Below are 12,956 nucleotides of genomic sequence, written 5' to 3'. Positions count from 1 at the left end.
TATGAAATCAGAGTTTCCATTAGACTTTAAAAATATCTTACCTAGTTTAGCAGTAAGATTTAAAAGTTATCAGAAACCTGTTTTTGTCAAAACATCCTTTCTATGATTCTTCTTGAAGATGTGGCAGTTTTTCAAAGCATCAGCTTAGCTGCATATGAATGATAAAGGTCTTAAAAAGGCAAAGTTCAAGATCTGATTACAATTCTTCTTGGCAAAGAAGCTTATCCAAGTTGTTGTTTCATACAACATTTTAAGATAACAACTAAAATTATAGCATTATACCAGGACGTATACAAATTTCAGAAACTATATAATTTCTAGAATGCCTATATTAATAACATTTATTCATACTGTATAATCTTATGAGGGTTATCACTCATTTGACAATGCTTTTCATGTAATTTAGCATACCAACCAATTCTAGTCATTTTAATATATATATTCTTTTTCTGAGTTGCCTCAGGGCACCTCTGAAGCATCCCAAAGCTAGCTGAAGTCAAAAGAACTTTAATTAGAATTTGATAGGAAGTTCATCAAAAATATCAAAAAGTTTTTTTTTTTTTTTTTTGCGGTACACGGGCCTCTCGCTGTTGTGGCTTCTCCTGTTGTGGAGCACAGGCTCCGGACGCGCAGGCTCAGCGGCCATGGCTCATGGGCCCAGCCGCTCCGTGACATGTGGGATCTTCCCAGACCGGGGCACGAACCTGTGTCCTCTGCATCGGCAGGCGGACTCTCAACCACTGCGCCACCAGGGAAGCCCTCAAAAAGTTTTTTTAAAAACATTTTGTCAGATAGAATCATAGGTCACTATGAATATTTAAAAACACATACAGATCACTGAAAGGCAAGGAAGTTCACACAATCTGTCATCAAAAGCAGCATTCCAAGTAAAATTGTTCTCTTAGCAGAGAGGAACCAAGTCTAGTCCTGTACCAGTCTACTTTTAATATCAAAATCCATTTACCCAACTAAGTTTAATCTAATCTCAGCCTGACCATGCATAAAACTCCTTTTACTCAAAACATATATCCCACTTTCCTACTATATAGTGAAATGTTTTATTACTTCCAGTAGCTTTAATTACATATTTAAATTAGAATCCCTGACTCTTATAAACCTTAATTTCTAGTGAAAACCAAGAGGCAAGTAATAGTTACCAAAATCTGGAGAGACTATTTTAGATAATTTTCAAAACATAATTATTCCTATAGAGTTTACCTAAAAGTTCTTATCTTGTTTACATTTACTTGAAAGTTTCATCATATCAAGTTATTTTTCTTGCTGACAAATTTGCAACAGATATAACAAGAATTTCATTAAACTTCTATTAAACTTAGGTGCAGTGAAATTATTATAATTAATGTTGATGACTCTAAAGACATGCCTATATTAATTAGATCAACAATCTTAAACATTAATACCAGGTATTAATTTAATACTGAATATTTCCCAGTTCACGTGAACCTGAAACTCATTTAGCTTAATTTCTCTTGTATTTAGGATTGTTTGATTTGTAAGTGCTTACTTTTCTTTAAGCCAATTAAACCAATCTCATTTACAAATTAACCTCAGCAATGTTATCCAAAGACAAACACACATACAAACACACAAATGGAGAGACCTCACAGTTCTCATTTCAAAATTTCATCCCTGAGTCAGGTAGAGCAATGTAAAACCCACCAGTTTACAAAAGAGGTTGGATTAAAATTAGGTTTCTTGCAGTTGGAACAAATCAAGCTCACTTGGATGGCTAAATATTTACAGAAAAGACACTTAGGATTTCTATTTACCCTTGACAAGTCAATTTCTAAATTACTTTTCCCTCTTTTCAAAATTTGCATTTTAAAAAGATGGCAGAGATGAAGGTTCCTGAGAAGACCAGATAGGACATTTGCATCTCAAAGGTACAGGCAAGTTTCTCCTAGGATGACTTTGTTTCCCCTTTGTTTAATACTTACAAGTCTCTTAAGGTAAATAGGGAACGTTTGGGGAATGGTACAAGCATTGCTGGGCATTGGTTTATTTTTAGAGCCACACCTCTGGTCCTGTAAAGACTAGAGTTGTAAAACAAGGACAGTTTGGTTTTTCTTTTTTTTTTCCAAAGAACTGGGTGGCTCCTCATTTAGCTTAGGGGAGAAGTCCTCCCCCCAGAATTCCTATCAGCCTCTGATTATCAGCTATGATTCATTTAGTTAGACCAGTGGCCTCCCATTTTGGTAATCTATTTACAAACACTTTTGGGGATCTTCCCTAGGTTTAAGAAATTTGTACCTTATATTTAGACAATATATAACCATTTTTACTTAATAATCATTGGCTGGATATCCTCAGCCAAGCCCAGAACCTTGATATTCCACATTCCAGGGTCTATTAAGCCTTCTATTTTTGCTTCCGATTTTATCTGTTCCTTTCTGCGTTCTGTTAGAACAATTTGGTGATGTTTCTTGCCCCTCAAGAAACAGAGTGGCCCCTAACTTAGTTAATAAATCTCTTCCCATTAAAGGGATGGGACAATCAGGCATGAACAGAAAGGAATATAAAAACAGTTGGCCATTAATCTTGCACAAAGGTGTTCCAGGAAAGCATGCCCCTGCCTTTTCCCTGACACCCCCCATTACATACTCTTTATGGTTGCTAAGGTTTCCAACCTTTCAGGTTAGACCAAAAAGGTTGCACCAGTATCCTTTTGCATATTTCTCTGGGTGCATTCAGCCTTTTGGGGCATATCCCTATTATTGAAAACTGAATAAGCCAATTGGAACAAATCATTCATTAGAGTCCGAGGACCAGCAATTGTTTTCTGAATTTTGTGCCTGATGTCTAGGGAAGACTGGGCTATGAAATGCATAACCAAAAGTGCCTGTCCCTGTTGGACCTCTTTCACCCTTTTATAATTAACAGATTTTACTGTAAGTTTCTTCCTACCCTTATGAAGCTTATGAATTAAAGTTTAGCTGAGGAAACATTCCCAACAGTTTGAATGTTATTCCTGCATCCCTTTTTCCAGTACCAAGCAACACAGATTGATTAGATAAGTTCCAGAGAACCCAGGTAAATCATTTACATTTCAAAGGCACAGGAAGAGAAATGCAAATTCCTCTTCTAACCACTTACACCAAACCCAGCCATCTTGGGCTATTTTCAGAGAGCTTTCTTTTTTCCTGTTCCCAAATATCCACCTCAGTTTAAAGAAACAAATACGATAATACATATCATCTGCTCACTTTTGCATGACCCTCTTTCAGCAAAACCAGGAAGAGAAAAAGGGATTTGGACTCAGGTACCAAGACACTCATTCACAGACACACACATACCCACAAGATAAAAGCAATTGCAAAAGATCCACTTTGATATAATAGCCAAGCCATTAGGGGCCTTTGCCCTCCAGATCTCAGGGAGTATTGAGGCATTTTCTTTCATTTAGGAAGCATAGCTAAAGATCTATTAGTTTTACAAAAATACTCTAGGGGACTATAAGATGGAACAGAGCTCTGATCATCCATACTTAATTATTCATGGCCAGTGTTATCAAATATCAAGCAAACAGCAATTCAAATTGGTCTCTCAGGGTCACAGTTCCCTAGACCCTCAAAAAAGGAAGATTCCCAACCAGTGCCCCATCAGTCCAAAAGGGGAGAACCCCAACCAATGTCCCATTGGAGATGAAGCTGAACGAATGATTGTGGCTAGTTCAAAAGGGAAAATCTCAACCAATGCTCCACCACAGGTGAAACCTATGCAATAGGGAAGGATACCCTGGTGTCGTCAAACATGAGCCCCATCATTCACCAGAGACATCTCAACTGGCCAATGCAAGTACTAACACACATATAAACCACAAACTCATCGTCCCACAAACAAAGAATCAGACGAGGCATAGCCAGAAAGAATGGACTATGAGTGGCTCACCCCAAAATGATACACACAAAAACACAAACAACTAAGCTACAGTCACACAGACAGAAAATCAGAAGAGGTGTAGTCTAAAATTCCACTTCCACTCCCAAACGGAGGCCTCCAAACAAATTGGCAAGCCTGGCTCTCAAAAAGCAAATGAACTGGTTCTCAAATCGGGTAGAGTACAACAACAATTCCCCTCTCCAACAGGGTACCCCAATCAAACAAATTGGCTTGTCCTGTAAAGGAAAAGCCCAAATTGAGGGGGAATTATGTTCCTGGTTGTACACACCAGAGTGACTTACCCTCAAGTGGCTCACTTCCCACCAGGGAAGCAGCCCAAATGGAGTGGAGAGAATTCCCAGCTTGCGCAAGCTGGAGCAGCTCACCCAATGACACCGAATGTGGACCACAGCTCCAGATGTTTCTCCGCCTCAAACAGCCTCATGCCATGGGAGGCCAACGCCTGTTGGTGACAGTCCCTCCAAGATCCCTGGAGTGAAATGGGCTCCAACAGCTGCTGGAGGCTCAGGGAAGGGGCTGCCCCAGGCCAGGGTTGACCAGCCATGGGCACAGACTCCTGGCTGGCTCACCAAAATTGCTAATGAAGGTTCATGTGCCTGACGCACAGTGAGGTCAAACAAACTGAAATGTCAGAGTTTGGAGCAGAGAAAGGTTTATTGCAAGTCCATGCAAGGAGACGAGGTGGCTCATGCCCCAAAAAGCTTTGTGCTACCCGAAGGGTTTTGGCAAAGCAGTTTTAAAAGCCAGGTAATGGAGAGGAGGTCACAGGGTATGGTGTTCGGATCCTGTACAATTCTCTGATTGGCTGACAATGAGGGAACAGGGTGGTGTCACAGGGGTTAACTTTATCAGTCCTTAGGCTTTGGGAGGCCTGGAGCTATGTGCTCATGGTCATCAAGTAGTTCACATCTTCCATTTGGTGGGGGGTTTTCATATCTGGAAAACAACTCAGGAAATTTGCATCAAATACTATTATCTAGGTACTTCAGAGAAGAGCTAAAGCAGAAGATATGGGGGCAAGGCCTGTCCTGGGAAGGCCCCATAGGTTCCTGCTCAGTTACACTTTGAGAGAGATGAGGGAAGATTGTTGCTTATTATTCTCCTGAATCAGAGCAATTAAGTAAACAAGTAATTAGAGATCTAATTCTTAGGGTTCATGAAAAGTGAAATGTTTCTAGGAGAGTGAGAGCAAACATTTTTTATCTTTAAACTGTACACATGCCCAGCTCCCAACTGTATACATGTACATGTCTGGATCTTTTATAGAAGTGGTAAGGAATCAGGGAACATTTCCCAACAACACATTAAAAATCATTTCTAATATATGTATGAGATTAAAAAAACCTGCTTTTTTTTTTTTCTTTCAGCATCTTTCATTGGGATGCATTTTATATATAGTATATATTATTCAGTAGAAATCTCTCTCTTAGTCTGGAGAACAACCCAGAGGATGGGATGCTGATTACCACCCTCCCACCCCCTACCCTCTGCATTGGCTGTCCATCTGGGAATGTCTGTATTTCACCTTCATTTTTGAAAGATGAATTTTGTGAATGTAGGATTCTTGGTTGACAGTTTTGTTTTTTCTTTCAGCAGTTTAAATTTGTCATCCCATCTTCTCTGGCCCCCACTATTTCTAAAGAGAAGTCAGCTTTTAACCTTATTGAGGGAATCCCTTTTATGTCATGAGTCATTTGTTTTCATGCTGTTTACAAGATTTTTTTTGCCTTTTAACATTTTTACTATGATATGCCTAGGTGTAAATCTCTTGTGTTCATCCTACTAAGAATTTTTTGAACTTTCTGGATGATGTATCAATCAAGGTTCCTCAGAGGAATAGAACCAAACATATAATTTTATATTTGTTAAATGTGACATCTAGGATGTCTCATGGAAAGTTTCTTTCCCCTGAGAAACGCTATATTTCCTGCCACATCAGTAAACAAAGGATGTCACAGTCATCAGAGGTTGCAGCCACCATTGGTGAGCTGGTGAGCACTGAGGGAACTCAGGAAGGAGAAGAATGCCTGCCATCTAGCAGCCATCAGACTGCAGCCACTCCCCACAGTGAGCCCTGAGGAAACTCAGGATGTGAAAACACAGGATACTGGCCTCAGATAGCTGAGGTGCATATCAAAGGAATGATTTCAGTGAGCCCAGACTCTTGCATCTTCCCATTTACAGAAAAGTGCTAAATTCCTTAATTTGCAATATCTGGTTTTCTTTAATTAACAATAATCTTTTGACGTTCAGACTACCTGCTCTTCTTGCAAAACTCCTATATATCCTGGCTCCCCCCACACCTCCTCAGAGCAGTTGCCTCCTGGGCTTAAAGTCCTAAAAATTTCTGCTGAATAAAACATAACTCTCAACTTTTAGGGTGGGTGTATTTTTTTCAGTTGAAACCCCCTACCCCAGCTTTACTGAGGTATAATTGATAATAAAAATTATGTATATTTAAAACTTACAACATGATGATTTCATATATGTATACATTGTGAAATGATTACCACAATCAAGCTAATTAAAACATCTATCTTACAAGTTATCCTTGTGTGTGTGTATGTGTGTGTGTGTGTGTGTGGTAAAAACACTTAAGATCTACTCTCTTAGCAAGTTTCAAATATACAATACAGTTTTATTAAGTATAGTCACCATGCTACACATTAGATCTCCAGAACTTAGACATCTTATAATAAAAATTTGACCATCTCCCCGTCCACTCCTCTGACACCCCCCCATCAAAGGCAGTTTTTATTGCCTGTTTTTTGTGTTTTTTTAATGTGTATGTGTCATACTTTCCTGTTTCTTTGCATGTCTCGTAATTTTGGGTTGAAAACTGAACACTTTAGGTAAATTATTGTAGTAACTCTGGACATTGATTCCTGCTCTTTCACCTTACCTCCCCGGGCTTGTTGTTGTCATCATTTTCCTGTTTATTTGTTTAGCGACTTGGCTGGACTATTTTAGTGAAATCTATTTTCCCTGCAGTGTGACAGCTTTGATGTCACCCCTCAGAGGGCACAGGCTGGTGCATGGTCACAGTCATCCTGGGATGAGAGTGGCCTACCAGGGCTCTTTGGGACCACCTCTTTCCCTGATTATCTGTGAAATTGTCTGCCTCTACTTGTGTCACACCAAGCTGTGGGCTCCATGACTAACTGGCTGATGGCTCTATTAACAATGACTTAGGACATGAAAAGCTTCATTGTCTGATCCGATTAATTTCAGATCCCTTTTATAAAGGTCACTTTTCAGGCCAGTCTTTCATATTTGTTCTGCTCCCAGTAGGATTTTTCTTAGCTGTTTCTTTCTCTGGTTCTCTCTGGTAAACTAGCTAACCTACAGTTTAACGTGTTGCTTGCAGGGAGATAAGAGTCTCTTCTTTAATTGCTTACCACCAAAATCTCCATTGTTTTTGAGGACGCCCTTATTCTTGAATGTCAGCACACTCTGTTTAGAATAAAGTTTGTTTTTCTGGGGAGAACTTCAGATTCTTAAGCTCCTATGGACTGCCCCTCTCTCTTGGCAAAATCTCTAAGCCCAGAGTTTGTGGAGGGGCAGAGACCTACTTAGCCAAGAGCTATATCCCTGCTTTCCAAGCAAGGTACTGCGCAGGGGGAGTAGCCTTTGGTCTTCTTGTCTTGCCTCTCCTGAAATGGAACCTCTGCCATAGCTGAGGGCAATTGGGACCCAATATTATCAGACTGCCACACCTGTGTTAGAGGCTCTGCTTTCTGGTGGGGAGCATGGTTGGTGGAGGAAGGGACACACTTGTCTTGGCCATACTTGCAGGAATTTAGCTTCTGCAACTTGGAACTACGGTGCTTGAGGAATGCTAGTGGTCTGACCCTCCCAGTGAGATGCCATGTCCCTCCACTGGGAGCTGGGGTAAAGAATTCCCCATTTTCTTGGCCATACCTTCCTAGAGTGGAATGTCTTTCATGCAGACCTGTGCAAGTTATGGTTCAGATGCCACAGATTCTCACTGCTCCTACTGAGATTTAGTACATTTTCTTGAAAAAAAAAGTTTCTTGATTTGCTGTATGCCCTTAGGACATTTTCCAGAGATTTAAAATGATTGTTTTAAAAATAGCTTTTGCCAGTTATAGTTGTTTCATTGGATGGGGTGGGAATGAGTCTGCAGATCTCCTCCTGACACCATTCTGGAAAGAGAGTTCTCCACTGGCTCTAATCTAGCATCCAGAATAGAAAAGAAAATTTTATTTAAAAAGGAATAGTGAGATGAAAAACTGACAACAAGAACTCTGGGTTGCTTGTAGTATAGATCTTGAAGATGGAGAAATGGAGAAATACTCCATTTTGCTCCTGTTTGCCAAAACGTGAAAAAACAAATGCAGATGTGCTTCATTTCCAAGAAAGGAGACAATAATACTGAGACAGGCTGGGACCTGGGACCTAGGACCCTTTGCTGCAGTGCTTGCACCTGGAAAAATGTCTCCTCCAGCAACAAAATACAAAGAAACTATAAGGGACTAGAAATAACTGTGTGCATGTGCAGTTGGGGCAGATTATGGACAACAAGATACAAAGAGACCAAAAGCACAACTGCCACTTCTGAAGATCCGGGAGCAAAACAGGGTCCTACGTATGCCCCCTGCACACAACACCACCAAAGGGGTGGGCAGACCACCTAAGCCACCCCTCCAGCCTGACCCCTGGACCCACCCCTACCTCACCCCATGTAAGGAACCAGCTCACCTCCTCTGAGTGAGCGAGTGAATAAGGGAAACTGTTGCTAGTTCTCACTTTCCCCTGCAGCAGCAGAGCGCCAATAAAGCCTTGCCTGAATTTCTTGTCTGGCCTCTGATCAATTTCTTTTGATTAAGGACGCCAGGAACCCTGGTTGGTAACACTACCACCAAAATCTATTTGTGTCCAGCCTGCACTTTACAAAGTCTAAGCATGTGTTTATTTCCCTAGGCTTATTTTAATAAGAGAGTATCCTTAATAGGAGTATTTTTGTTCACACTGTACCTCAGTAGTTCCTTTCAATATGGCAAACCTCTTAGATTATAAAACATCACTAACTCAATTGAATTCCCAAATCCTTAGGCAATGTAAGTCAGACTCTAGTCTTCCATTTTACAATTGTGAAATGGAGACACAAAAGAGCCAGCTCTTCTTACATAACTTGGCTCCCTCAGTAGGGCCAGTGGAGGTGAGCAGGGCCAATAATGCTGAAAGGAATGCAGGGCCCCAGTTCCTTCAGGGACCCTGTTTGCTCTTTGTCTGTGGAAGTACAGCCCTTTGCCTGGGCTGCCATTGGCTGCTCCTCCCAGCCTGGAATTATAAAGCCGTATCTCAGAGGCTCTCAAGGCCTGTGGTTCTGTCCTGCCTTCTGTAAATCTTTGGCGCTGGGGCCAAATCCAGAGATGGGTAAGTGCCTCCTGCTGCTGCTGCTGGTGGTCCTGTCCTCACTGCTGAGATTCCTGCAAGGTGAGCCCTCTGGGGAGCATGTAGGAGGGCAATGGGGACTGAGGAGAACCTGGGTGAGTGGCAGGTTATGTTTCCAGGCACTGCCTCTCTCTTTGACTCTTTGTCTGCTTGCCTTGACATTAGAATGTCCAACAGATAAGACGACCATATACATTTTACAATTTAATCTGGGGCATTCTGCTTTCGTAGGAATACATTTCAATATCTTTTTGCTTGAAAGTCTGTTTTTCATAACTTCAACTGGTTAAACATTTTTGAAAGCTGAAATACTTGGGTACTCCATTTGTTGACTACTTTAAGATTTCAGACTGTTGGGGTTATACTGTAGAAACAGGATGGACCCTCACCCAAACTTGGATCAGATGTCAAGACCGATGATGTCACATATGCACCAGGAGCGTACGAAAAGGTTTATTACTTACCTAATGAGGCTTTCTCGGGAGAGCAGGGCTTACTGCCAGGTGTCTTAAGATGGCTTGAGGGAGCAGAGAAAGGAGACTCAAATTTCTATGGTGGTGAGGGGGACAGACAGGGCAAGGGTTCCTGCATTCAGGTAGGGGCTTGTGTGGTTTGAAACGCCCACCAGTGGTAAAGGAGGGAGCTCCTGAGCCCCAGATGTGGGGCACAGGGGAGAGACTTCAAGGCTGCCAGCTGTGAAACATAAAAAAATGGAGTCAAAATCTACTACCTGACCAAAATGCAACTGACATTTGCAGGACCTTTTACAAAATGTTCATTACTGTTGTAGCACACTTAGATTGAGTCACAATGTAGTTCCTTAGAAGCTAAACCATTTTCAGATCTGCTTGATGACAAGGAGCAGGGAGAAATTTTGCTAAAGACTATTTTTTATTCCACATCACAAAACTTTTACAGTTCAGTTATTTTATCTGTGGGTGTGTATGTGCACATACATATATAATATATAAAATATATTTTTTCATATATATAATTCATAATATAACATATTCTATATGTTATATATATTATATATTCTAACATTATAATAGATAACATTAAAATATATAAAGTATTTACATATATATTTATTTATATTCATATACTATCTGGTTTGGACACAGTTAGGACACAATTCAGAATTATGTGTGAATCAAAACCAACTATCAGGGCATTTTTTGCTCTCTGGGTCTCAATTAAGTAAAAACTTTTTTTTTTTTGCTGCAATGTTATATTCTACCAGCATTTGTATTTATTCTTTCACAGTAAAAAGAAATGATTTTATGTTCTATGTGGACTTTTAAATTAAATTTATTATAGCATTCACAAAAAGTCAGGTGTTTCACCTTCTACAGAATATACTTTCATAGCTTTTATTTGATTCCATGATTGATTGAAAACTGGAATGATCATTGGCATTAACAGGCATCATTTGTTTCCAATGTCCTTCTTCAGCAAATGGAATCAGCCTGTTAATAGTCAATGTTTTGCTTGTTTTGTAAAAGCACAAGAATACTCAGAATAAAAAAATATAAAAAATTAATTTAGAAGAACACACATTTGATCTAAATGAAAATCCATCATCCTGTCTTGTGCTTCGCTCTGAAGCTGTCTGGAAGGTGATCCCAGGAAATACCAGGAGGGGCGTGGGGCAGTAAGACAGACTATGCAATGAAGTTAGTAAGCTGGACACCATGGTGGGCAAATGGAATCCATCCTGCTGGAAATTCTGGAGGACAGTGTAGAGGATCCAACTCATGGGTGAGACAGTTGGAGTAGTCATCCACCGATTCCCATCTGTTCTTGGGAGAGGGACGCTCCCAGGGGCATCTGCTCTCCACTGTTCCAGCTGCCCTGTATGCACAGCGAATGTGTCCTACAGCCCCACATCAGAGTCACAAGTGTTGCAGTCACAAGCATGTGGAGGTGAAGGCTGAGGGCTACGGGGAGGATGATGGGAATTACACCTGCTTCAGTCAGTGATACGTGAGGCCTCTGTTGCAGCTGCACAAGTGAAATCATCCCAGGGCACAGTCTTCTTCAAATAACTACTAACTTTCAAAAGAGCCACTGAAATTCTTAAGCAGATTTGTATCTTTAGGAGGTTTTCATGGGATCAGGGACAGCACAGGCCCAGGGGCGATGGTAAATATTGACAGACAGGCTGTTCAAGTTATACAGTCATCATTAAGTTTAGAGGAAGAGGAATTGCGTGCTCAGTTTTCTGTTGAGTGTGCACTTTTCAAAGTTCGTTCCAGGCGAAAAGCTTTACTGCAAGATAAAAATGTGTGAGTAAATTAAAAAATGTATAGTTTCAGATTTAAACTACACAAAAAATGATGAGGTCGTGGCAAGCACATTGAAATGACCTTCTATTTGTTCTGCTGTAGGTTTCCCAGCCCCTGTTTCCCACATAAACATTTCATTTATACTTGACCTTCAATTTCTCACATTTTGCATGGATTCGGTTGACTTGTGGCTTCCTTCCAGTTTCCACCCTCTTTCCTAGCCCTCTGTTACTTTCTCTTTCTTTAAAATCTATTGTCTGCACACCTGCAGTGAATAGAAAAACATAGTGAAACTGCAAAACATAGATCAGTTAATGTCATTCTCTATTGAAAAACCTCTGATGGCTTCCTCCAACTTTGAATAAAATCCCAGTTCTTACAATGGCCTAAACTGTCCTGTCCAAATAAGATATAAGCTGAGCTACAGATGTTATTTTAAATCTTCTAGTAGGCATATTAAAAAAATAAGAAATGTGTAAAATTAACTTTAATAGTACACTTTATTTAACCCAATACATCTAAAATATTATTTCAGCATGTAATCAACATCAAAGTTACTGATGAGCAATTAAAATTCTTTTGTGTGCTAAGTGTTTGAAATTGACCTACAGCCCATCTGTTTGGACTACTCGCATTTCACAGGCTCAACAGCCATGTAAGTCCCGTGGATACCACATACAACAGTGCGGGTCTGAGCAGATACGTGCTTATGGTCTGGTCTCTACCGACCTCTTCAGTCCCATTTTATAACATTCTCACCCTTTTCCACTTTACCTGTGTTGTTCTTTTTGTTTCTCAAACTGGCCAAGCTAATTCCGTCTCAGAACCTTTCTGTGCACTTGCCTGTGGATCTTCCTGGAACCAGTTTCCCAACTTCTCCCAGCCGTTTAAGTAGTCAGCTTTAAAAAAAAAATCATTCAGGTTTGAGCTTAAATCACCCTTGAGAAAGCTTTTCTGCCTCCCCAAGGTCTCCCCACGCTGTCTCCTCCATGTTTCCTCCATCTCATCATCTTCACGAGTCACCAGGACCTGAAATAACCTTTCTTATTTTTCATTGTCGGTCATTTTCCCCATTTATTTATTGTTTAAATAAGTGGAATGCATGTTTTAGTGCTCCTTCAGCACTCAATTCCCAACACATGGAATAGGGCCTCCCAGATGTCAGGTGCTCAACGTTTGGTGAAAAACGCAGGGAGCGCAGGGACCACTGGGTGCTCATCCCAAGAAGGAGGCTCCAGGGCAAGTGTTTGTCCGGAAGCTCCCTCCCTTCCTCCCTCCCTTCCTCCCTCCCTTCCTCCCTCCCTTCCTCCCTCCCTTCCTCCCTCCCTC

General features: G+C 40.7%; 1 protein-coding gene across 1 annotated transcript in view; it reads left to right on the top strand.

Annotated features, from left to right (window-relative positions):
- LOC114886538 (secreted seminal-vesicle Ly-6 protein 1-like) overlaps positions 1–12,956 on the top strand; it is a 104,110-nt gene that overhangs the window by 90,148 nt on the left and 1,006 nt on the right. The gene's annotated exons all lie outside the window — the stretch shown is intronic.

This window comes from Monodon monoceros, unplaced genomic scaffold (assembly GCF_005190385.1).
Source record: "Monodon monoceros isolate NGI ecotype Baffin Bay Population unplaced genomic scaffold, NGI_Narwhal_1 Super_Scaffold_7, whole genome shotgun sequence".
Classification (NCBI taxonomy): Eukaryota; Metazoa; Chordata; class Mammalia; order Artiodactyla; family Monodontidae; genus Monodon; species Monodon monoceros.
Note: the sequence above shows the minus strand (reverse complement) of the source record. Positions and strands in the feature narration are given on the sequence as shown.